This window comes from Sciurus vulgaris (assembly GCF_902686455.1).
Source record: "Sciurus vulgaris genome assembly, chromosome: 7".
Classification (NCBI taxonomy): Eukaryota; Metazoa; Chordata; class Mammalia; order Rodentia; family Sciuridae; genus Sciurus; species Sciurus vulgaris.
The window spans coordinates 41,219,870-41,245,139 of record NC_136467.1 but is presented as its reverse complement, the minus strand read 5'-3'; the positions used below and the strand labels follow the sequence as shown (position 1 = coordinate 41,245,139).

Sequence of the window (25,270 nt, the reverse complement as noted above, 5' to 3'; positions counted from 1 at the left end):
TAAGTCCTTTGGGTATAGGCCAAGGAATGGGATAGCTGGGTCAAATGGTAGGTCCATTCCAAGTTTTCTAAGAAATCTCCACACTGCTTTCCAGAGTGGCTGCACTAATTTGCAGTCCCACCAGCAATGTATGAGTGTACCTTTTTCCCCACATCCTCGCCAACACCTATTGTTGCTTGTGTTCTTGATAATCGCCATTCTAATTGGGGTGAGATGGAATCTTAGTGTAGTTTTGATTTGCATTTCTCTTATTACTAAAGATGTTGAACATTTTTTCATATATCTGTTGATTGCTTGTAGATCTTCTTCTGCGAAGTGTCTGTTCATTTCTTTAGCCCATTTGTTGATTGGGTTATTTGTATTCTTGGTGTAGAGTTTTTTGAGTTCTTTATAGATTCTGGAAATTAGCGCTCTATCTGAAGTATGAGTGGCAAAGATATTCCCCCACTCTGTAGGCTCTCTCTTCACATTGCTGATAGTTTCCTCTGTTGAGAGAAAGCTATTTAGTTTGAATCTGTCCCAGTTGTTGATTCTTGCTTTTATTTCTTGTGCTATGGGAGTCCTGTTAAGGAAGTCTGATCCTAAGCCAACAAGGAGAAGATTTGGACCTACTTTTTCTTCTATAAGATGCAGGGTCTCTGGTCTGATTTCAAGTCCTTGATCCATTATTTTCTAACACTTTTCTTCAAATGACTCTTTTGAGATCTCAGTTTCTATTTTTATGAAGTATGGATTACCTTTAGTGAATAATGTATCATTTTGAGAAATAAAACAATAAACTTCTAACCTCAAAGAATTAGTTTACACTTCAAAGAGCTAAAATTTTTTTTAGTCTAGTTTGTAGAGTAGGATATAGGTACATATCAGGTTCCATTATACCTGAGAAACTTACCTCATCAAGGAGAGCCAAAAGTAGTTACATGCAGTGGTATGTACACTTCAGGATGAACACATTTCAAAGCAACTTCTAGAAAGCTGACCTATTTTCATAATTTTGATGGTTGCTTCAGATATCTCAATGTAAATTACTTTTAAACTTTGCTATTTAAAAGGCAAAAGAATGTGGCCTGTTAAAGCTTTGGGGAATGAAACTGTTCCCTTGAGACTGTAAGAGACAGGGGCAAGATAAAACCTGTCATACCCTGTAAGCTATAGGGAACAAATTCTTAAAACCAGCTAGAGCAGGATGTGGAATAATGTTGTATTACAACAATCTCAGCTTTATTTCTCCTGTAACAAAATGAATTATTCACTTAGAGAGGTATCCTATATTTGGATATTTTTCTGCTCAATGAAAGCTAGGCTTATATCAAAAAATGCTTTTATAACCCTATATAAAATATGGTGGTATGGAGAGAAATCTGTTATAATCATGTTTTATTTGAATCAATACCATTTTTCAATAATTAAAAAAAATCTATTCAATTACTATTAAAGACCCATGATAACTAAGAGTAAATTCAACAAGTATCAAGAAGATAATACATTGGATTTATATGTTCTTACTTTGTTTTCCTTACTGTAACGTGTACATAGTTTAAGAACACTTCAGTTAACTATTACTAACCTATTTAGGATAATTTTGAAATTTTTAATTTCCAACTATTCGAGTAGTTTTTCATTTAGTGTATAGAGTTAAATATAATTCTTTCCTAAATCTGTAAATGAAACTTCCTATTGTCATTTATTTACCCATAAACTCTTTTACTTTTTCTTGATGATTCATTGAAAGGTATTGCTTATTTTTTTTTTTTTTTTTTTTTTTTTTTTTACTGTTTAAAATCTCTCTTCTTTGTTTTTATTTTCTCCTTCTATGTGAGAAATAGGGTCCTTGAAACTTTTTATCTCTCTGGTTGCATTCTTTTACCTGAAAATGACACCTACTGTCATAATCTAAACTATCATTTTTACACCCATGTCTACCAGATTTGTATCTTCGGCCCTGACCTTGTTGCTATGTTCAAGTCCCACACCTCCAGCTTCCTGCTGGTGTCATGTCAGTTCCATTGTCACCTTAAATTCAACATGTCTAAAAGGATTTATCGTCCTCTCCAAGGAATCCAACTTTATAAATTCACTTCATACTAAAAAAAGAAAAAGAGCAAAATTCACTGAAAAATGAATTTAAAAGGGAAAAGTGTTTAAAAATATCTTTTAACCGACCACGTGATGGAGCAAGAAATATATATTTGTATCATATAGATGTTGTTTGTTTGGGTGAGCGTGCATGTGTATGTGTATATGTTGTATTGTAAACTTCAGACAATAACAAGCAGAACACAGCAGAAATCTGTTGAAGGAATGGCTACTCTGGAAAGGTGTTCTCCAAAGGGATGAGCTGACCTTTTAAGATGCTGTTCCCTTGAGGCAAGTGCTGATTTTAGGAGAGGTCAAAGGCTTGGAATTCAGACTTTGAACCCATAGAGGACTATTTCTGGGGAATTTATAAATTGGCACAGCTTTAAGGGAAGCAGACTGAAACATATGGACAATTTTTTCTGTTAGGGCATTCGGTGAATTCTGTACAAAGCTAAAAATATAAATGAAAAGATTCTGAAGAAATATAGTGAAAAATTTTTATTGGTCTGGTAAAATAAGATTGAAGATAGGAGAGGAACCATATAGGATAAATTAGATTTGCCATTGCAAATACCTGGAGACGGAGCCAGGGAAAAACTAAAAACAGATCAACCATTACCAGGCTGAGGTCCAGATTCAACTCAGTTTTGTCCTTGATTGAAGTAAGTTGATTATCCATCACTTTATCTGTCTAGTTGAGGAAAGGACAGACATCTCAGGAGAAAGACAGCATTATCTCAGGCCTTTATGGTTTATTTATGTGCATATCAGACAATCAAAAATAGCTACACATGCTAAAAGAACTCATAATTGAAAGTAGAGGAAAATAATGAACAATTGAAATGAACCAACAAATAATTTAGATATTTTAATTACCTGATAAGGACTTCAGAAAATACAACATATTGAAGAGAATCAAAGTAAAAACTAGAGAATATATTGAAAGATGAAGATTTATCCTCTAAGAGTTGAGATCTATATGAAGAGTCAAATGGAAACTCAAGAACTAAAAAATATACTTAAAAATAAGAACTCACTAGGTGAATAACAGTAGATCCAAGAATGTAAAAGATAAGATTGGTTAGTGTGAAAATGAGCTGATAGAAAATATCCAAATTGAAGTACAGGGAGAGATTAAAAAACATAACAAAAAGAATTCAAAAAATAGTAAAGGATGTCAGAAACATACAGGGCTTAGTGAAAGCTTCAATGTACAAATAATTGAATTCCCAAAAGGAGAGAAAAGATATAATTGTACTGAAGCAATATCTAAAGTGAAAATGACAGATAATTTTCCAAAACTGTGTAAATACATCATTCCAAAAAGTTAAGATTGCTCCCATATGTCAAGTGGAATAAGTATCAAGAAAAGTACATACAGGTAGACATGAGTAGGACTGTTGCAGAACAAAGATAAAAATCTTAAAAACACTGAAAACAGGAGACACATTGCCTTCAGAGAAACAGGAACAAGAATTGGCTCTTCAACAGAAATGATGAATCTAGAAGACAAATGAGTGACACCTAAAAGCACTTCAGAAAGGCCAAGCTACAATTTTATACCCTGAAAAATAGAATGAGTAAGGTAAAATAAAATCATTTTCAGACACCAAGAACTAAGACAACTAATTATCAGAAAATCTGTACTAGAAGAAATGCTAAAAACCTTCCTAACACTTTATAAAAAATTGTGTTATATTTTTTTACTTTGTTACATAAATAACAATAAATACAAATGCTAAACATCTCCCCAAATCTTTACAAATAATTATATGGTATTATTCTCACTGTATTATAATATGTATTACATTTCTTATTTCCTTCTAAACTTCAACTTCCTAAAGGGCTCTGTGTTATTATCACTGTTGAGGAAAATGTCTGCCCCTGGGCCACCACATAGTAGAAAGGAACTACAGAATCAATTAAGAAGTTATAGTTGTTTATAAATAAACTGACTTAATACAACATAAAACAAAGGAAACAAGTTCCACTTATCAATATATTCTAATTATGTATTTGCTCAACTGTCCCTTCTTCAATATAGGGTTTATGTTTTATTCATTCCTGAGACTGAGAGAAATGCCAGGCATGTTAACAATGCTCATTGGAATGAAACCAAATAGCAATAAAGTGGATTTCAGTAATTGTCCAGATCCACAAATACAGCTGCTGGGGGTCCTTCACTTCCACTCCACCATTACATGGAGAGTGGAATGGGATGTGTGGCTTGCGGGATTGGTCCATCATCCTGTGTTGATATCAAGCACAGGGAAGTTAATCAAACAGCAGGCTCCCTAGAATAGTGCTTTCTAAACATGATCACATGAATCACCTGGAGATATTTTTAAAATATGGGTTCTGATTCCTTTGGAGAAATGCCAGGCATGTTAACAGTCCTCATTGGAGGCCCAGGTCTTTCATCCATAACAAAAAATTCTACCTATTGACATTCTCATTTATGCATAGAACACACTGTGAGTTCAAGGATTAGATTACTGGGAGCCTTCTCACAGGCCCAAGGAGAGTTCTTGATTTCTGACCATCTTTTGAAGCAGGGATCCTAACTAGAACTTGGTATATGTGCATGAACAGATTTATCACTTCATTTATCACTTAGTACTAACTCCAACCAAGATATCAAGCAAAGCAACCAAATACATAAGCCAAAGTTCTGAGGAGAATTCGTGCTTAAATTCATTCTTTAAAACCCACATCATGTGTATTCTTCCTTTGTGCAGCAAAATCCCTTTCAGAAATATCCACAGACATTCCCTTCAAGGTGGATCTGACTCCAAAATGGAGTTTGCAATGCAAATTTATTATTATTATTTTTTATTATTATAATTGAATCCCCAGAAGCTGAGGAACCCCATTCTCAGGGTAATGAATCTATTGGATGCTTGGTACCACTTTGGTTGAAAACTGCAACTCTGTCGAAAAATTCTCACTTTGATATCAGTCTTCCTTACTCTTATTAAAATTATGGCATTTGCAGGCAAATGGATGAAATTGGAGAATATCATGCTAAGTGAGATAAGCCAATCTCAAAAAACCAAAGGACGAATGATCTCGCAGAGAAGCGGATGATGACATATAATGGGGGGTTGGAGGGGTTAGCGTTAGGGTTAGGGTTAGGTTTAGGTTAGGGTTAAGGAGGGTGGCAAGAATGGAGGAAGGAAGGACTCTATAGAGGAAAAAGAGGGGTGGGTGGGGTGGGGGGAAGGGAAAAAATAACAGAATGAATCAAACAACATTACCCTATGTAAATGTATGATTACACAAATGGTATGCCTTTACTCCATGTACAGAGAAGCAACATGTATCCCATTTGTTTACAATAAAAAAAGTGTAAACCATGTCACAATTCCGCTGTCCCCACCAAAATACAGATGGTATCTACAATTCTATTGTTCTAGTAACTGCTTTAACTTCTACTTTCTTTATTTGATAATGCTCCCTGTTGTTAATACCCCATCTAAATGCCTCTGTATCAAGATTCCTAGTCTCTCTCTTGTGGAGCTTAGGAATCATCTTCATTATTGAAAGTAGGACCTTCCATATAAGGAATGGACAATCTGAGCTACTTAATAGAATAGCAGAATGGTCTCCAGATTTGACTCCCAGGAGTCTTCATGCTGCTGGCAAAGTTCACTGTGACAACCTGAGAATGTTGACTCAGCTATCACATGCTGATCTGCTACTAATTCAAAGGCATGCCCTACCTGACTACTGTACATCCTCCTACTCTGTTTTCTCTAGAAATGTCCTTGAATGGTTTCATCTATTGTTTCCAATCTGTTATTAAAAAGTAAACTGTGTGCAGGTTTTCCTACACAGCCTTTCTTTCTCAGTAACTTTTTGTTTTATAAGTCAAAAGATTTGACTCCAAACCTAGTTTTTTTCTGAAGTGGACTTTGAGAAATTCTTTTGGAAATTAAAAAAAAATATATATATATATATCAAGTACAAACTATTTCTTTACTGTGTTCCCACTAAAACAACACTAGTTCTCTATGAAGCAATGAGGATGTTATTAACTCACAAGGAAAAGTTTGAAAAAAGTATGAAAAAATAAAAGTTCAGAAATTAATATTTCATGATTTTCCCTGCTAGAAATGAAACAAAAGGAAAATGATAAATGGCCTGAGTAATTGACCTCCTTGTTTGTCTCCAAAGCCTACTCTATGAAGATTATTCTAGAACAGTATATTTTATTCTGTGCCCAGTTTTTAATAGCTATGCTTTTATGGGTTTATTGTATATATACAGAGCAATCTTAAATACCAGAATATATTTGCATGAAGAGTGCCATGGTTTAAGTTTAGAAATATTCAACATAAAATTTAGAAACTATTGAAAATCTCTGAAATTTTTGTAAAACCTTGGATTATCTAGTTTACATTTGAATTACCTGTTAAATGGGCTCTTAGATCCTGAAATAGTTTCAGAATTTACCTTAAAATTTATGTTCAATTGAATGTGATCCAACACCAGTCCCTATTGTGCTCTCAGTCTTTGACAAAGTTTCCGATGACCTTATCAAAATCACCCCCAAACATGACCCTTGCAACTCCTGTACAAACCTAATTGGGATCGGCAGTTTTCAAATAAGCTTTAGAGGACAGACTATCGATGTCTTTGCCTGCAGACTCACTTCAGGACGGTTGATACTTTGATGAAGTGGGAGATATTATATAAAACTTCAACTCAAGTGATATTAAATAGTGAAATAAATCATTTTTTCTGCTTCTAGCATGTGGAGTTATTTGACAAAGAAAGAGCAAATAAGTAACTATTTCCTATGCCTTTCATATGTTAACAAGCCTACTCTATTCTGCTCTGTATTTAAACTTTACATTGAAAATGCATTTGAACCTTTGGAATAGTAGCTGAGTACACTATAGGTAACTAGGGAGCAATGTTCAGAAAATAGTATGTTATTAGACACAAAGCAATACAAAGAAAATGAGACTATTTAACTCTCCTGATTGAGAATTGCATGAAGAAATTTTGAAATATTTAAGTTTCAAGATAGCACTTAAAGTGTTACTTCCCTTCTTCTTTAAAGATGATATTTTTAAAATTTTAATAAGGGAAAATGTGTATACAGCCTGTTGCAATCAGGGAAGCAGCTTAGAAGGGCAAAAAGAGGAGAATGACTCACTAATAAACAGCCATTTGTGGAATATAATTAGTTTTTCTTTTTTTCTTTCATTAGCGCACGTAACCTGCCAGAGGAATAAGTCTAATGGTAATTGCAGGACTCCAGGGTTTTCACACTCAGAGGTGTAATATATAAAACTGAAGTAATTAGGGGGTATTTCAAGAAATGTCATCTTTCTCATAGTGTAAAAACTAGACATTTTGTAGCAAAGTAGCTGCATTGATACCATAGGGACACACTGTTCCTTTCCTACTCTGATGGAAAAATCTCTAGTGACAGGTCTTCAAATCTTTTATTTGAATCACAAGTGAGAATGAGTTTGGTGCTCTCAATTAGTCCCGAGTGGGGAACCAATATCACACAATTTGGCACACTCTGCAATTGCTCCTGAAGAGATCTGCAGCTATATAGTCACTCTGAAGGGTTGTGACCCTCCTGGGGGCACCCCCGGCATGCTAGATTCATCAGGCTGCTGCAGAATGGACGGACTTGAGCTTCTGTACTCTGATTTTATGAGTACAATTAATCCATTAAGCATTTTTTACACCCAGATCCCCCACTACTTACTTTTTAACGCATTTATATAGTATGTTAACTGCGGCATCATAGTGTGAAGTATAATGAGTTCAATTCTTCTTGTCTTTCTGTTTCCTGTTTCCCTCTTCTTAATAAAAAAAAAAAGATAACTGAGTTTAATATTGCCAAATAGCCAATAATTAGTGCTGTTGAATATTTTTTTCTTTTTAAGTTATCCCTTAAGGCATGTAAAGCTAGAAGCATCATTTTGCAAACAAAGGAAGCAGAATAATAACTAATAGAAATAATGGATGTAAAATGCTCAGTGTAAGAAGACATGAACTATTAATTCCTTGTGAAATAATGTGAAGAATATGGCACTGTCACTTTCTAACCCTGGAAAGATGGGTTCTCTTAGTTTGTGACTAGTTTCTCTTTTTATTAAAATTGTAAGTTTTATCAACTCTGCCATTTGCTCTCAGATAGGTGAGAAAAGTATACAAGCATTCTAGATGGGATGCATAAAGGTTGTAACATTTCCCAGGTTTAGATCACTATTCTGATTGTGAGCATTTTATTTTCTGAATGATTTCATTATACTCAGTATTGTATAATATCAAAATCTCTCTATAGAGGCATAGGGAACATGATCCCATTTGGAAAATGTTATCAAACTATAAGGGTAAAATACAAATGGAACAAACCCTAGTATTTTGCCTGAAAATGATTGAAAACTAAATCTGAACATACATGAAGATTGAAAAGGAGAGGAAGAAAATAATTGCATATTCAGAAATAAGGAGAAGTTGGAATGGTTTTGATGATTAATTTATTGTTCTTATAAAAAACTCTTATGATAAAATAATGTAAGTGATTACATAAGTTCTTATTAATGGAAGAAATTTGGCTTCCATTTCATATACTTAGAAGGGTTTTTTATAATCTGAATGGTGATTTGACCATATTTTTGGCCAAATTTCAACTAACATTTTCCCAGGATGGGTTAAAAGCAAAATAACAACATGAAGAGGCAATATTTTGAACAGATGTGCAAGCTCTCTGTCTGTGACATCTATCGCCCTCAGATCTCCAGGGTCTGTTTGATCGGCATTTATTTTTCCTGAAGCTGTCCACTCACTTGAAAAGGTTGCCCTTCCCAGAGAGTGGAAGGCCAGCCTTTCAAATTCACTAGAATTACTGTCCTCAGGAGTTTTTTTTAATAATTTTTGTTTGTCTTAATTGATAAACAACTTTAAAAGAGAAGAAACTCAAATTACTTCTTGCTGAGATTTTTCTCTTTAGGAAAACATACTTACACATTTTCAAAAACGTTAAGAAAAAATTTTAACCTGAACTTAAAAAAATTGCCAATTGCGATGTATTTGCATTAATTTTCCTGCATATTCAGAGGGTAACTTTAGTTTATGTGCCAAAGTTATGTAAATCTAAATTATTGACAAGTACTCCTCTTCATCAGCATCTAGTTCTTGCTCCAGTTTTTAAAAATGTCTATACATTATTAATATGTTTCATTTAAAAACTGAAAAATAGAGCTTTATTTTTGAAAGTTTGAAGATTATAGGTCATGACATTTGAATCAAAATATGTAAAAAATACTTTAATTTTTGCTGAGCTTTCTCAAAATGTATGGAATATGTACAATTTTCTGTTTTCCTTTCTTTTTTTTTTTTTCCTCTCTTTCTGTGTGTGTTTTTTTTTTTTTTTTTTTTTTTTTTTTTTTTGTGCTGGGGAATGATCCCCCAGGTTCTAGTGCATGCCAAGCAGGCACTCTACCAGTAAGCCACATCCCAGCCCTGGACGCTATTCTAAGTGCAGTAAAACACTGAATAGAATAAGAATGATATGATTCAATTTATGCTTATAAAATATTGCTATGATTGTTATGGAAATATTCTATGGTGGGAGCAAGAATCACAAGAGGAAAAGCAATTTGGTTCTTGAGCAGCTGGGAGAGGATGAAAACTAACACTGAGGGTTTGGCCCCTAGGAGGAATGGGGACAGTACATCTATCACAAGGAGAATTGGTAGAGTCAATGTGGGTAGGTACACTCAGATGGTGGATTTCCTGGTGAGGCAATGGGGGTAGGGTACTTACATTTAAATGCCTAAGCATGCTGCAGTAAAACAAGTGCCAGGGGCCATCATTTTGCATTTAAAAGGGGAAAGGAGTTAGAGTTTTGAGAAAACAGGGAAAAGTGTGCATGAATGAGTGAACCTAGAGGATGTAGTCAGCACTGATTTTCTAATAATAGTGACATTGATGAGCTGAGGCATTAGCATGGTTGCCTAGTGTTTCTTACAACCCATGAAACACATGGAAGCCGGTGGGTAGAGCAGCAATGGTGTAAACCAACACAGCCACTCACCTGAGACTGTTCCCACATTCACATCCCACACTTGTGAACCAATGAAGCGAATTAGGCTGAGAACTGACCAGTGAAGAAGCTCATTTAGGAGTGATTTTCTATCTGGTTTCTTACACACAAGGTTTTAACTTTCTTTTGTTTTCAAATGTTATTAGTAGTTAGGCAATTTTAAAGTGTCTTTTCATAGATGTGATCACAAAGTGGTACAAAGTGCACATGCAAAGATGTTAAATCATTATTTATATTGGGGAAAAATATATTTTAATACACTAACTATCCAATAGTATAGAATAGTTAAATAGCTTGTGATATATCTGTATGTAGTTTATTTGATAACCCTTTTAGAAATCAGAAAAATAATTCTAAGATTTTAATAATGGAGTTGATTCCGTAGGAGAGCATTTACCACATGACATTCAAGGCACATCTATGATTTCTGCCCCCTTCACCTGGAGTTGCTCTGTGGTGCACTGCCTTCTGCTGTCCCTCAAACCCTCCAAGTAGATTCTCCTCTCAGTTCCATTTCATGTGTTATTCCTTCTGTCTGGTGTCATCCCTCCAAAAAGTTTTTCTTAGAATATTCCAGTTGCTCTGGCTCCTACTCCTATTCCCTGTCTCTACTCCTAATTATGACACTCACCATAGTCCGACATTACTTTTACACTGAGTCGTTGTCTTGTGTAACTTCTACTTCTCCTGCGAAAATGGTGTCTTTGCTTTCTCATCTGTGCACCAAGAACAATATCATCAAAAGCTCTCTCTCTAGTCGGTACCTAAAAAATTCAATGAATTGATGATGAATTGAAACTCAGGATGAACACCTCTCACCCACATTCCAAAACCTAAAATACTCTGAAATCCGTAACTTTTTGAGTACTGACATGATGCCACATGAATTTGTTCTGTGTGAAAAATTATGAAAAATATTATATAAAATTACCTTCAGGCTACATATATAAGGCATATGTAAAATATAAATGAATTTCATGTGTAGATCTGTGTCCCAACCATAATGTATCTCATTATATCTATGCAAATATTCTGAAATCAGAAAACTCAAACTCCAAAACACTTCCAGTCCCAAATATTTGGAAAAGGGATCCCCCACCTACAATAACATTTTAATAAACTCTGTAACGATGCAGCTGTGCTTTGAGGTCGTAAATGCTTACCCAGAGAGATCTCATTTCATTTGAATATCAGTAACCTAGCTCAAAGCAATCATAGTGATTCTGTATGACAGATGAAGAACCAAACCAAAAAGAAAAAAGAAAAAAAAAAAAAAAAAGAAATAAAAAATTGAGGTAGAAACAGAAGCTAGAAAAGTTACTCTTCATCCAGCCAATATAATATTTTTTTTCTTTTTATGCTTCCAAATGTCCATTCAAGAGAGGATGTTCCTGAAACCATCATCTTCACCAGGAAGTTAAAGGGACACAGGATTTAGAAAGAAAGAGAACATTTTGTTAAATGAAGAATCAGAAAAGGTTTCAAGTTAGAATAAACACCTCTATGTAGAGTATCACTCACAGACCTCCATCAGGATTGTAATGGCTAAAACTCTTTCACCCAATGCTTCCTTCAGTTTAGAGCTTAATCTCTGGGCTTTAGATATAGACCCTCTGAGAGAGATGATGTCTGAGGCTATCCATGTGGAATTTATGATGGAGCATATGCAGAAAGTAAAGGAATAGTCTAACTGTGGGTAGCAGGAAAGGCCACAGGAGCAATGAACAGTTTAGATTTGAGGTGTTTGTATAGGGAGAAAACTGCAAAGAAACTGAAATTGCAAAACTGTTAATTAGAGATATAATGTGCCTTAAAAAAAATGGTAAAACCCACAACTCTGAATAAAAATGGCCCAGCTAAATCACATACCATATCCAGTTCCTTTTAGCCATGTGCACACATGCAGATACACAAAATGATTTCTTTTTGTCCAAGTGTGATTAAATGAGGTTTACAAAATGGTTATTTGGTAAAATTATTGTAATGCACTTGAATCAATAATTTTTATGGTACAGAATACAAGTTGTTTTTGATTTATCATTTATTTTTCAGTCTGAATAATGCAAAATGCTTTCATATTAAAAGACAGGCAAATGCTAAGCAGACTGAAACCTATAGTGTAAAATACATATGTGCATTAAAAACTGCATCAAAAATCTCCTACAAGGAGAATTAGCTCTGAATAGATGTGCTGTACATTTCCCCAAAGCAAATTTAATTTGAGTCATATTCCCAAATTTAAAAGTTTCTCTCTTTATGAAGTCACAGAACAAGTGACAAAAATAAACTTTCTTGTATCAGCTTGGTTTATGTTCATATCGTAGTTAAATGCCCACCTCAGATATTGCCCCAGTCTTCCCTATACAATACAAAACAGAACAATAAGATGCATTTTAAAACCATGTTTTATAAAATTATTTTCCTACTACTTGCAAATGTAATTTATCTTGCTTTTATTTTTAGTCTTTCATGAGAAAATGACATAAAATCCATGCTATTAATGATGTTTGCTTTTACTTAGAGGTGTCCTAATTTATAAAACCAGACATGTTTCCTTTAAAATGGATCTATTGGTTACATTTTGGTTATACTTCCTTACAAACTTACTTCTTAATCAACAAATTATTCTCAGTAAAGGAAATTTGGTATTGTCAGCAATGTTGATGGATACTTGGTAAACAACATTATATTGTATCATCCATTTAATGTGGATTTTGAATTACAAATAAAGTTTCCTGATCCGTGGAGCCAGAAAAATGTTGCTTTAGCAATGAATTTAATACCATGTAATCTAGATGGAGGAAATATTATAGTATCACTCAAAACTGGTGTTGTTCAATGTCAGTGCACTATTTGACACTGGCTACTTTGAAACAATATTCCACATATTTTCAGATCTTATTACATGCCAATACGTCTATCATTTCTGTCTCTCTTTTGTTCTTTGTTCTTTCTTCCTTTCTTTCAACAAATATTTTTGAGCAACAGTTATATGCTTGGGACCCAGTGACCATAACAACAAGCAAGCTAAACTGGGGTCTTCTGCTTATATTTTCTAAAGTCTAACAGGAGGTAGTTCAAGCATAATTGTGGTGACATGTGACAAGTGTGAAAATGGAGCTTGCAGAGACAAAAATAGCATCAGGATCTAACTGAGGTTGAAGGGAAGACTCTAAGAATTAATATTTCAGGTGAACCCTAAAGGACTGGGGTTTACCAGGGAAAGGCTGGGGAAGAAGCAAGGCATCTTGATAGAAAGTCAAATCTTGAGTGGCTATAGGAGCAAGGGAAAGTGGAAAAGAATGGTAAGTGAGGAGGCTGGAGGATTAGGTAGTAGTCATATACTTAAAAGCTTTGTCAAATCAGTAGTGAAGACTTTACTATGTGTAGACTGAGAAGTGAATGGAAGAATTTGGGGCAGTGGAGTTATACAATACTGTCTACATTTTAGGAAATAACCCTAGTGACCCCCCTCACAGAACACAACAATATGCTTCAGTAGTTCTCAGTATTGCCTACCAGACACAGGTAGGGTCCAGATCTCCATTTTCTCATCCTATGAGACTCCATCATCCTCTCTTACATAAATAGGGTTTCCATTGCCTTCTGGAATCGCAAGAGAAAGAATTGGCTCACTCGAATCCTGCTACATTCTGTCAACTGTGCTGGCTGGGTGGATGTCATCCGAATCATTCCAGTCCCTTTGGATGCTATGCATGTCAATGCAACTTCTTGTTCCAAGAGTGGTCACACTTACCAAAAAGAGCCCCTGAAGCACTTTCAAGGTGCGCTAGCAATCACCGCAGCCCTCTGCATCTTGGACTGCACTTTTACTATTCTCTGAGCCCAGTGAAACAGAACATTCACATACACAAGTTATATTAAGTGTGTTTATTACTTATAGATAAACAGCATGGGACAGGAGAAAGTCTAGGATTCATGATGAGCTAGTGCCCTGAGGCTCAGGGAAGCTGGCCAGATCACATGGAGTCATCTGCATGTATCCCATTTACATCACAGCTGAGAGACTCCAGAAGGCAACCTGCCCTGGATTTGAACCCCAGGGATACATGTCATATGAGATATAGCATTAAAGGGCATCCTCTTCTAAGCAGGATCTGGAACAGAGCCTTGGATGCTCCAGCCAGTTCCTCTTTACCTCGGGATATCACATTCCCAGCACATTCTAAACTTTTCATTAAAAACTAGCAGCAAGAAATGGGGAGAACTGGATCATTCCGAGGCTACCCAAGGAACTGTTCTGCAGAACCCAACCACACTAACCGGTACTTTCACGTTCTTTTCTCTTTATTTCATTACTCAGCTTCTTCCACCAGCACCATCTAGATCCTGAATGGTGGGGATCAGAAAGGTAAGGCAACTGTAATTTGGATTGTGGTACCACAGAGCTGGGAGGTGTTGAAATTCTGTCCAGTTGAAGAACAAGGCTAAGATGGGCCTTTTCAGCCAGGGATGCAGGCTGTGTGGAACTGAGCTCCTCCCCATGAGGTGAGAGGCTTCTGAGTCTTTCCTGACTGTAACCAAGACATTCTGATATAGCACAAGCTACAGGGAAGAAATGCGTTATCCAGTCTAGTGAGGCTGCTCCACAAGGCCAATTATGGAGCAGAAAAGGAAGGTTTCTTTTCTGGCTACCAGCATAGATAGTGGACAAACTGACTCTCTTGTTATGGAGAAATCTCAATAAATCACCGAGAACCATCTTTATTTACCAACTGGTGGTCTGGAGGGGCAGGCTGCAAGTCTGCTCCTTCAACACCCTCCAAGGGTTAGAGTACACTTTTTATATCATATGTAAAGCATGTCAGTACATTAATCATAAGTGGCTATTGCTGTGACAATCAGAGAATGTTTACTAACAGTTAAACAAATGTTAGGGTACACTGCCCAAGAAAAATGGAACCCAGAGGAAGAACAATTGTATAAGAATTGCCATTTTGTGTTGCCAGATATGCTATGCTAGGCAACTGTTGATGGGTATAGAGGCGAGTTTTCTCATGGGAGAAGCATTTTCTACATGACATGGAGTCTTAGGGTAAAATGTAGTCTGTTTGGTTATTATCCATATAGTCTGGCCCATAACACTCTAGGAAAAGCAATATCTCAGTTATGCCCAATGATGATTTCTCAAACTTTTTATTTTTGCTAGTGGAGGTAGGACTTAAAGGGACTAGATTCTAGTTACCTGTACTACTCATTCTACTCCCTTCATTTCTATTTCACTCTATGTTTTTTTCTCCTCAGCCTCACAGGACTTTTTATTCTGATGGCCCCGTGCTCTCTCTTTTGACCACTGGACATCGACTAAGCTCATGCTCGGTTACCCTGACAGTTCTCCTGCCATAGAATCTCTGGGAGCTAAGAATAGGACCCTGGGATTTTAATGCTCTACATCTCAGGAAGAGCTGACCCTTTCAGTCTCCATATCATCTGCCTTCTGTCTTAGGTTTAGCCAAAGCTGGTAGAAACTGGCAGAAAGAAAGAAAAATCTAGGTATTTGTCCCTTCTCCCTATGTGACAGAGACACCAACCATGACTACAGCCCCTTGTGTGTCCTGCTGGACAGGAGCGCTGTGGTTCCAGACTCTAACAGAGACCTCCAGCCTAGGACTGGGAGTAGCTTGCTCATGCTGTTGCTTGTCTCTGTTTTTCTCAACATCCCTCATGTAGCTTCTCAGTTCTTTCATCATTTATATAATAGATTCAGTTCATAATATCTTAAATACTTTCTGATATTCTCTTTGGGCCCTCGCTCAACATTTTTTAAACATAGTGAGAAAATGTCCCACCAGTGCTATGTAGAATAGAGGCTTGGAAAAAGTCTAGGAATATAGCAGCTTAACTGATTGCAAAGACGGTACTCTATCTAGTTGTTAATGTCTATAATGAGAACATTTTCCTACAGAAAAAATAAGTAGGTCTGACTGCATTTTTGAAAAATCCATCAAAAATTCCAGTGTTAGAACTATGATGTCATTTGCACATCAGGGAAGACATTATGAAAGGAATTTGGCCAGCCATTGTGAAATATTATTACAGTCCATTATCCCATAAAATCTCATAGTTCTTTACCAGAGTAATTTTATTTTTAAGGAAATAAAAATTCTGGAAATATATACCAGAATTTTCATGGAGTTTGTTAAGAGGAAGAGTATGGTAATCAGATACTGAAAGAGAGGGAGACATTTTGTTTTTATTTTGTATGTCCTTCAAATATGTTTTTACATGTTTTTTTGCATGTACTTGTTGATTTTCTAGTAAAGTTGCAAGGAAGAAATCTGCTCCATTGTTGGATGATTAGCACGAGGACCTAAAAGAAGCAAGGAGCAGGATTGTGGCTTTTTTGTGTCCCATTTATTCAGTGATGGAACAGAATTATGACTCTCGTTTCTGAGGACCTCTCTTCTGCATTCATCCAAATTTAGCACTTTCTTAAAGAGTTCCTGACATTGTCAAGCAATTGAGGTTGAGGGAATTCCTCCTACAACCTTGCACATATACAGCTACAATACTAGAGCATTTTAGCAACAAGACAATAAGGTAATTCCCAGGGACAACTTTTCCTACTCCCTTTCCCCTCCCTCACAGGTAGATGTGACCATATTAAGAGTTTTCAATATTGTAATACAAGCAGAAATAATAGGTATCATTTGGGGAAAATGAATTTTAAGATTCAGGGATGCTGTCCACATTCTCTCTTTCAGCTGGTTGGATCTAGTCACTGGGATGAGATCCTCAGGACAGTTAAGCACCAGCCAGGGCTATAAGAACTGGGGTCTTTGGATCACTGAATGGAACAGCAGTGAAGTAAGCTTTACCTGGAAACTTTGGGGGCGGTCCATGAGACCCTTTGAGGAGGTCTGTGAAATCAAAAGTACCTTCATAATAACACTAAGAAAGTCACCATTGATATTAGTAAATACCACAGTGATACTGTACAATGAAATAAGTTAGGTTTTGGGAGATCTTTATAATTCAGCAAACGAATATTGCCCAAATGATCAACATGTGATGCTGCAGATGATCCAGGAGTGAAAGAGCCATTTGAAATGTAGGATACACAGATGAATTTTAATATAAAAGAACATGTAAAGTTCAGTTATATGGTCCATATTCTACATTGCAACCAACCTTTAAAGAGCTACTACTTGAATTTGGATGTAGGATTATTAGAAATTATGTGAAGTAGTCATAAATATCTGAAAGGACCATGGAATTATTCTTCCCTTTGTTTAGTATATTTTATTGTAAGATTAAATGTAAATACACACACACACACACACACACACACACACTACAACTTGAGTGTTCTTTATCAGAAATGCTGGGGCCAGCAGTGTTTTGGATTTGGGAATGTTTGTATTTGCATATACACAATGAAATATCTTGGGTTTGGGACCCATGTCTGAGCACAACATTCATTTCTTTTTTTATCTGCACCTTATATACATAGGCTGAAGATAATTCAACACATTTTTAGTTTTTAGAGCCTGCATCGTGACCGCCACCCACATAGCATATAATGTCAGGTGTGAACTTTTCTGTTTGTGGCATCATGGTGGTGCTCAGAATGTTTTAAATTTTGGAACATTCTGGATCTCAGATTTTCACATTAGGGATGTTCAACTTGCACAAAGTGTGACAAGAGATTAAATGAAGAATGAGAGATAAAATTCATATGTCATCTACTAAGACATTGTAGAGTCACAAAAAATGTAAATGTCAGTCACTTTTCTCACCAAAATATTTACTTGAGGAAAAAAAACCCCATATATATATATATATATATATATATATATATACACACACACATATATATGTATATATAAAACCAATATATAATGTTTTTGTAACCATGCAGTGGACTTATCATTACTTTAAAATATAAATTAGTAGATTTGTTATTTCTTTAGTTTTAATTTTTAAATTCATAAGTATTGATAGATATAACCAAAATTTAAAGCTCTTTAGGGTCCTTGAAAAAAATTTTAAAGTGTTTATAGGTCTTGGCATTAAAAATGTTCATACTGTGTGGAACAAAGCCATCTGCTCATCAGGACCTGTTATCACACAAGAAAAAGAAAAAACTATTGAATTTAAGGCACTTTGTACTTTGGCATCTATTACATTTAACTATATTTGAACTAATGCAAACACTGGGGATCTCTGTCCTCCCAAGAGGGAGATATCAGACATTCAGTGGAACTTTTTTGTCCACCTGATTGATGGACTTGGGTATCTTCACATCCACCATGAGGGAGAGTAAGTGGGTGGTGACTAAATAATAAAGATCAGCCAAATAACAAAGGTTTTGAGAACTTCTAAAAATGCTAGTTGCTTGTATTCTTTAGAGACAAAAAATAATTTAATTTCTTCTAAACACTGGTCAGAAATCATCATCTGCAAATGTTACTTGTAAGCCAGACATGAATATTTGCATATGTTAACATTTGCATTATTTGATTCTGAGCATCTCAGTGCTTAGTGCTAAGGCACACGTTTTGCGCTTATCGCCTAACTGTAAGGCATTGAAGATGATGTCTTCGCTTTGTTTTCACTCACAACAAACTAATTTATCACTTTATAATAGTAAACAGTGCAACCAGAAGAATGTATTTGAATTTAGAGGTATCTTGGACTGCAAATGGTTTTTAGTGACAGTATTTCTCTTTCTCTCTTTGTCAGATTTATGATTGGTGTAATGCGGCTACCTAATTCCTTTTTGCATTCATATAAAAAGTGTAAGACAAATGCTTTACTATAATCCTATACCCAATCAATATATTATTTAAAAGACTACTGACTGGGAAGAGAAAAGTGCTGTTTATATTGTTTATATTTGATGCATGCTTTCCCTCTGAGAGGAAACAAAAGGAAAAAATTAATTTATGGGCAATCTGTATTTTATTCATTTTTCAACTTTTCTTCTTCTATCAGTCATATCTGAAATCATCAGAAGACAGATACTGGGCCAAATTGAAATAAACATGAACTAAACTCTTTTGTCAGGCCCAGCCCCATAGTAAAAGAAGGGAAGATTGGTGGGGCTATGGGATTTCTCTATCTTCAAAAACATCCTAAGCATAAGGAAACAATGCCCTACCATCTATTAAAGGAAATAAATTGTGCTATATAATGTGATCTCCCAAGATGAGCACTAACATTTTTTGTTACAAATTTCATTTTTCTTTGTTTTAATGCATGTAGCCAACTTCAGTTTATTAGGGGAAATAGTTTGAGTACAAATGTTATTCCTAACCATGTGAAACAGAGACAGAAAGATCTTTTACGCAGGACAGTATGACCATTGATGTTTTTCTGATCTGTACCTGCAACACTGTGAGGTGGCTGACATTTTGCAATTCATTAGTCCTCAGAACAGATGATAAGGTAAATACTAATTTCCTCCTCATTTGCCAATAAGAAAACTATTGCAAAGTGGTTAGCATTTTGTGAAATCTTTCACCCAGTTCTGTTCTTCTTCTACCAGTGTCACCCTTCACCCAGTTGCTCACTCCAGGAACTGGGGTATCCAGTATGACTTCCCCCTTCAGCTGCCTTTTCCTCCCTAATCACCAAGTCGTATTCATTTAACATTGGTCATTTCATTACTAGAGACTATAGCCATTTGCACAATTGCTGGCTGACATAAGTCATCAACTCTTGACTGATTCACAGATAAATTTTCCAAACTGTTTTCCTGGCTGCTTGTTGACTGTCTATCCATTTTCCACTCTGGCAACAGGGTGATCTTTTCTGAAAGGGCAAATCGTATAAGGTCATTTACCTGCTTGGAAACACTTCAGTGGCTCCCTGTTAGTTACAGAATAAAACCAAATACTCCAGCATGGTATACTGTCCTCCACAACTGACCTCTGCCTAAACATCTTTATCTTCCCCCACCTCCTGCTGCTCTTCATCCCCAAACTCCTGTCACATTGGATCTGATGGGTGTGCTCTTGCTACCACACTCAAGCTGTTTCTTCTGTCTGCAGGGTCCCTGCCTCCTTCTCATGCTAAACTTTGTTTACCCAAACTTTCAACTCCAATGCCAATCACCAGCAAAACTTCTCTAATCCTTTGCTCCTAAGTTTCCCCCTTTCCACTTCTTAACTCTCAATCCTTTTGTTTCATTTCTCTGTTTTCAATACATGCTTGGTCTCCTAATTAGAAAAAGTAGGAATATGAATTAGACCTAGATCAGAGAATTAATGTAGATATGAACTGAGATCATATGAGTAACATTCTTAGCTATAGGCTCATGTAGTTTAAATGTTCATTAAACCAAGTCATCGGTATTAGCTATTCTCTAAGAACCTCATAGAAATACCTTTATCCCAGTGAGTTGTCTTAATATCACTCTCTGAAATTATCTTGTTTGCATTTGTTAATGATCTGTCTCCCTAAACCTGAAAAGAGAAATTCATAATAGTGAATTTGGTAATCTTGTTCACTATTATATCCTTAGGTCCCAGCAAACCATGGGAAACCAATATATGATATTTGAATTTATGAATAAATGACATAAGCAGAATATGGCATTAACCTTAAAAATTTACATGAGCAAGGTTCAAGAAGTATTCAGGTAGGATTAAAGACTTCAAATATTAAACAAGGTGGGTCTGTATCATCTTTACGAAAAATAAATAGAATAAAATAAGGCTATATAAGGTTCTATTGATAATTTGAAGTCATTTAGTAATCAAATCATGTGCCTTTTCATAAGGTAAAATGGATAGTTTGTACTAATCACAAAAATTGAGATGAACAATGACAAATATGTGGGATTCTATTTACTTGTGATACACAATTGCTTCTGATGGTTTAACTCTTTCATTCACTTTTTAAATGAACATAGCCCCATAACTTGATATCTAAATATAAACTATTGGTGTTATTGACTTGCCAAGTCTCATTAATTTTACTTTTGCTGACCATTTAAAATAATATCCCTGAAATTGCAAGAACAGATTCCAAAATGAGAAAATGGATGCAGAAAAGAACATCATGGTGCCAAAATCTCACCAAGCAAGTCATGTATCACCAAAAGGAATGGATCAACATCTATGTATATTTTCTTATGTAAGATGGAAAAGATTCTGGTGGATAATTAAATTGCCAATTATAGGGTGGTGCCATCTGTAGGACTGAGTGAGTCAGGAAGATCAATGCAGGAGGGGCTTTCGGAAGCTGTGAAAGGAGAAACAGAGGGCCCTCCGTCAAAGACCACCCCTCACAGCTCCTGAAGATGACTTCTTGACCTCTTGGGAGGCTGCTCCTTTTCATTTCACTCTCTGCTAATGTAGCTAGTCTCAGCCTCAGAAATGCGCAATGACACCGCACCAAGATCTTTTTTAAATATATAGATTCCCAAGGTCCAGAGCAGACTCACTGAATTCATATTTTCTAAACTGAGAATCTAAATTTTTAATTTTTTGTAATAAGATTGATTACAAATCATTGTTTACCCAGTTTGTTCTGGTTCTTTTCTCATTGTTCCATTATAATTTACTCTTAAAAATGTCCGCTTTTAGATGATGAATTGTATGTTGCCTTATCTATAGGTGACATAGTAGCCATGTTGAGTAGCCATGGTTAAAGCCCTCTCCTCTGCTGTTTCTCTCATTTATGCTCTTGCTAAAACTTCTGTTGAAACATACATATAAAATATAAACATGTACCCTCACATGTATACATATATACATTTTTATACTTAGGTCTCACAGTAGGGAAATGATAAGCAGTTAGTGAAACTTGGGTTTTCCATCTACTATGTTATAAAATGAGGTTTTGGCCCAAAGTGTTTTCAATCATTACCATTCTTGCAGAGTATATTAAAGGACCTCCTTTCATTGCCTCGTGGCATGAAACTGAATGCAGAACTGAATTACTTCAGAATGGTGAGCACCCCCACCCCCAGTCATTTAAACAAAGCATCTAGACTCAAAGGGAAAGGGATAGCCTGGCAGTATCTGACTGATACCTCTCTTCCTCTTCATCCTGCTTTGTGTCCAGCAAAGACAAGCATTAGGTGCAGCTTAAAAGAGCAAAATGAACCAAGGATAACCAAAGCACACAAGAAACAAATTCGATCTATTGTTTGTGGACAGCTCTGTGGTTTTAAAATTAGACCTTTCTCATATCCAGAGAGTCACTAACTAAATCTATAGGTTGACGGCTTAATCTATACATATCAGAATAGGAATATCTACTTCTCACCTTTTAAAGATTGATTAATTGGTTTCTAAAAACTGTGACCTCTCAGAAAAGTCAACATAATCTATTTTATATATCTCTACATTTCTACCCCAAACCCAGTTTGAGAACTAACTGTTGGTCAATATTAAATACTAGCTGAATTAAGCTGAAAGAATAAATAAACAAAAAAACCCCAGCAGTGCCTAATGCCTGTGGTTCTCAACTAGTAGCAGTTTTTCTTCCCAGAGGACATTTGGTAATATCTGGAGACACTTTTTGGCCAGGAAGAGACTGCTACCCTCCAGCAGTAAAGGTCTAGAGTATTGCTAAACTTGCCTGAAGAACAGAAACACAGCGCAAACTTACCCATCAGAAGACTGGCGGCAGTGCCAAGGCTGTGACATCCTTATAAGGTCTTTTCTACATCTGAACTATTTGCAAATTTTTTGAACTTAATCGTTGATTTTACAAATTCTATCCTGAAAAAGAAACAAAACAAAACAAAACAAAAAAAAAAAAAAAACAAGAACTGCTCACTCTCTGATTATTATTGAATGAAGAACAATTTCATGTATTTATTCATGAAGACACTGAAGTTTGAAAAGGGACAACGGTATTTCCTATGCTTAAGCTAAATCCCTCTACTGTGTGGTTGTTTGCATCACACTGATCTGGAGGGCTTGTTAGAACACAGATCTCTGCAGCCCTTCTCCAGAGTCTGATTTAGCAGGTCTGGAGTAGGGCCCAAGAATTTACATTTCCAACCAGTCTTCTTTTAAAGCTGCTGGTGCAGGTATACATCTATAGTAACATGAGCCACGTCTTTATAGATCTTCCTAAATTACCGTGTTCCTCCCCATCTTCAAGGCTGTTTGTAATGAAGACTTTCTACTTCCCTTTATAAATATAGTCCATTTCCATTATTTGTGGGTTCTATATTTTCAAATTAATTACTTACTAAAACTTCTTTATAATCACAAAATCAGTACTCATGGTGATTTCATGAGTTGCATGTGCATTGTAATGAAAGCCTTGAATCACCTAATGCATATTTTCTTACCTGAGGTTGTAAAGGTTGAAATGCTCTTGTGTTTTAACTGTCATACTGAAAACAAGTATCCTTTCTCCCATCTATTTACTGCCATGTTTTTGCATTTTTATGTTTTGGTGTTGATTTTGCTAATTAATATGCTACCCCAAGCCTAGTGCTAAAGAGCTTACTAGGGTCCTGCAGCACAAGACTGATTTGCTTTTAGGATAAAATGCATGTGTTAAAGAAACTTCATTGAGGTAGGAATTAAAGTGTTCTTGGTTGTGAATTCAGTGTTAATGAATAAACAATATACATTACAAAAAAAGGTGTCCTTAAACAGAATTCACAAAGAAAACCAAGATTATATATTGATGAGTTGACAAAAAATATTGTGACCAGAGACTCTGAGGAAATGCTCTCTTCCCTGGGAGCACCATTTCAACAATCACTAATTCCACATTTGCAGGGACTTTATAGAACTTGTCTCCTGCAAGTAATGAGAGTCCAAAAATTGGCTCTCACCCACCTTTCTCACCTACCTTTTCTGCTGCTTTTCCAGCTGCCCTTGTCCACACACAGCTTCCTTTCTTGGTCTTGTGTTCCCACAGTACCTGCTGTCTGCAAGACACTGAGCAAATGAGAATCTCCCTCAACAGTGCTCCTGCTATTTTGTAATGGCCTCTGGGCTGGGTTGATAGTTTGTATTCATTTGGTTTCTCCTCTGTTACACATAGTGCTGGATACTTAATGAGTGTTTACTAAATATTATTGAATAAATTAATTCAAATGCAAATATATTATCACTGTGGAGAGACATTGCAATGTTAGAATGGCTTAGTTTGCTTATTCTTTGGAACCTAATAAAACCCCGAGGAAACAGGTCACCTCACAAGTCTACATTAATAAAGAGTAAGTTACAAAATGATTTTTCTTTTGTCCAATAGTCAACCCTCTCTCTATCTCTTTCTCTTTCTCCATATCTAATTATATACATATGTCTAGAGAGGAGGGAGGATAATGAGAGAGATATGTGTATATCTAGATATGTATATCAAGGGGGAGAGAGGGAGAGAGAATTTGAACGAATTAGCATATTTTAACAAATTTAATATTTGTGAGCTACTGAACATAAAAAGAAAAATTAGAAGATCATTCATTGGCATGTCAGAAAAGAAGGAAAATACATGGGATACTAGATGCTGAACAATGCATCCACTTCCAGTCTCTGCCTATGACCTCTTCTGTGGCCCCAGAGTTGAAAACTTTGATATTGCTTCCAAAAGAAGTCATGGTTTTGAATATTCCCTGTGCCACGGATAGCCTAATGATATTTGAAGGCTTGGGTTAAGTTGACAGTATGAATTTAAGGTCAGCTATAGTAGACCTAGTAGTTAACCTAGAACTCTTAAAATGTGTAGTATAATTTCCTATTTGTTACCAGTGCAGTATTTTTCCTGAGTCCTTTTCCCCCAAAACTCTATAATGAAAACATAGAGATGGGTGAGTGGACAAACTTGTTTCCAAACCATTTTGGAAGAATTTCAATATTCTAACAACCAGGCTGAAAGCAAACAAGCTAAAGATTGTTATGTAATAAGGTCACTGAATCAGAACACTAATTTTAATGTTATCTGCAGACAAAGATTACTGATACAGACAGAAACCTGCTTCATATTCTCTTTCCCAATCCCAAGATGAGCTATACCTGAACCACACTCTAAGAATGCTGACTGCAGAATGGATCAGTAAAGATTCCATGCTAGTCTGTGGACCTCAGTACCCATCTGTGCACTTGTGGAAGGAGTCACCTCAATGGAATTGAGGGAGTGAAGGAAAGCGTGAGAACTGAACATCCATGATTT

The 25,270-nt window shown here is 35.8% G+C and overlaps 1 protein-coding gene across 6 annotated transcripts in view; it reads left to right on the top strand.

Moving 5' to 3' along the window:
* The window catches only part of NKAIN2 (sodium/potassium transporting ATPase interacting 2), a gene marked incomplete at its 3' end in the record, with an annotated part of 1,065,485 nt that overhangs the window by 581,063 nt on the left and 459,152 nt on the right, over nucleotides 1-25,270 (top strand). The gene's annotated exons all lie outside the window — the stretch shown is intronic.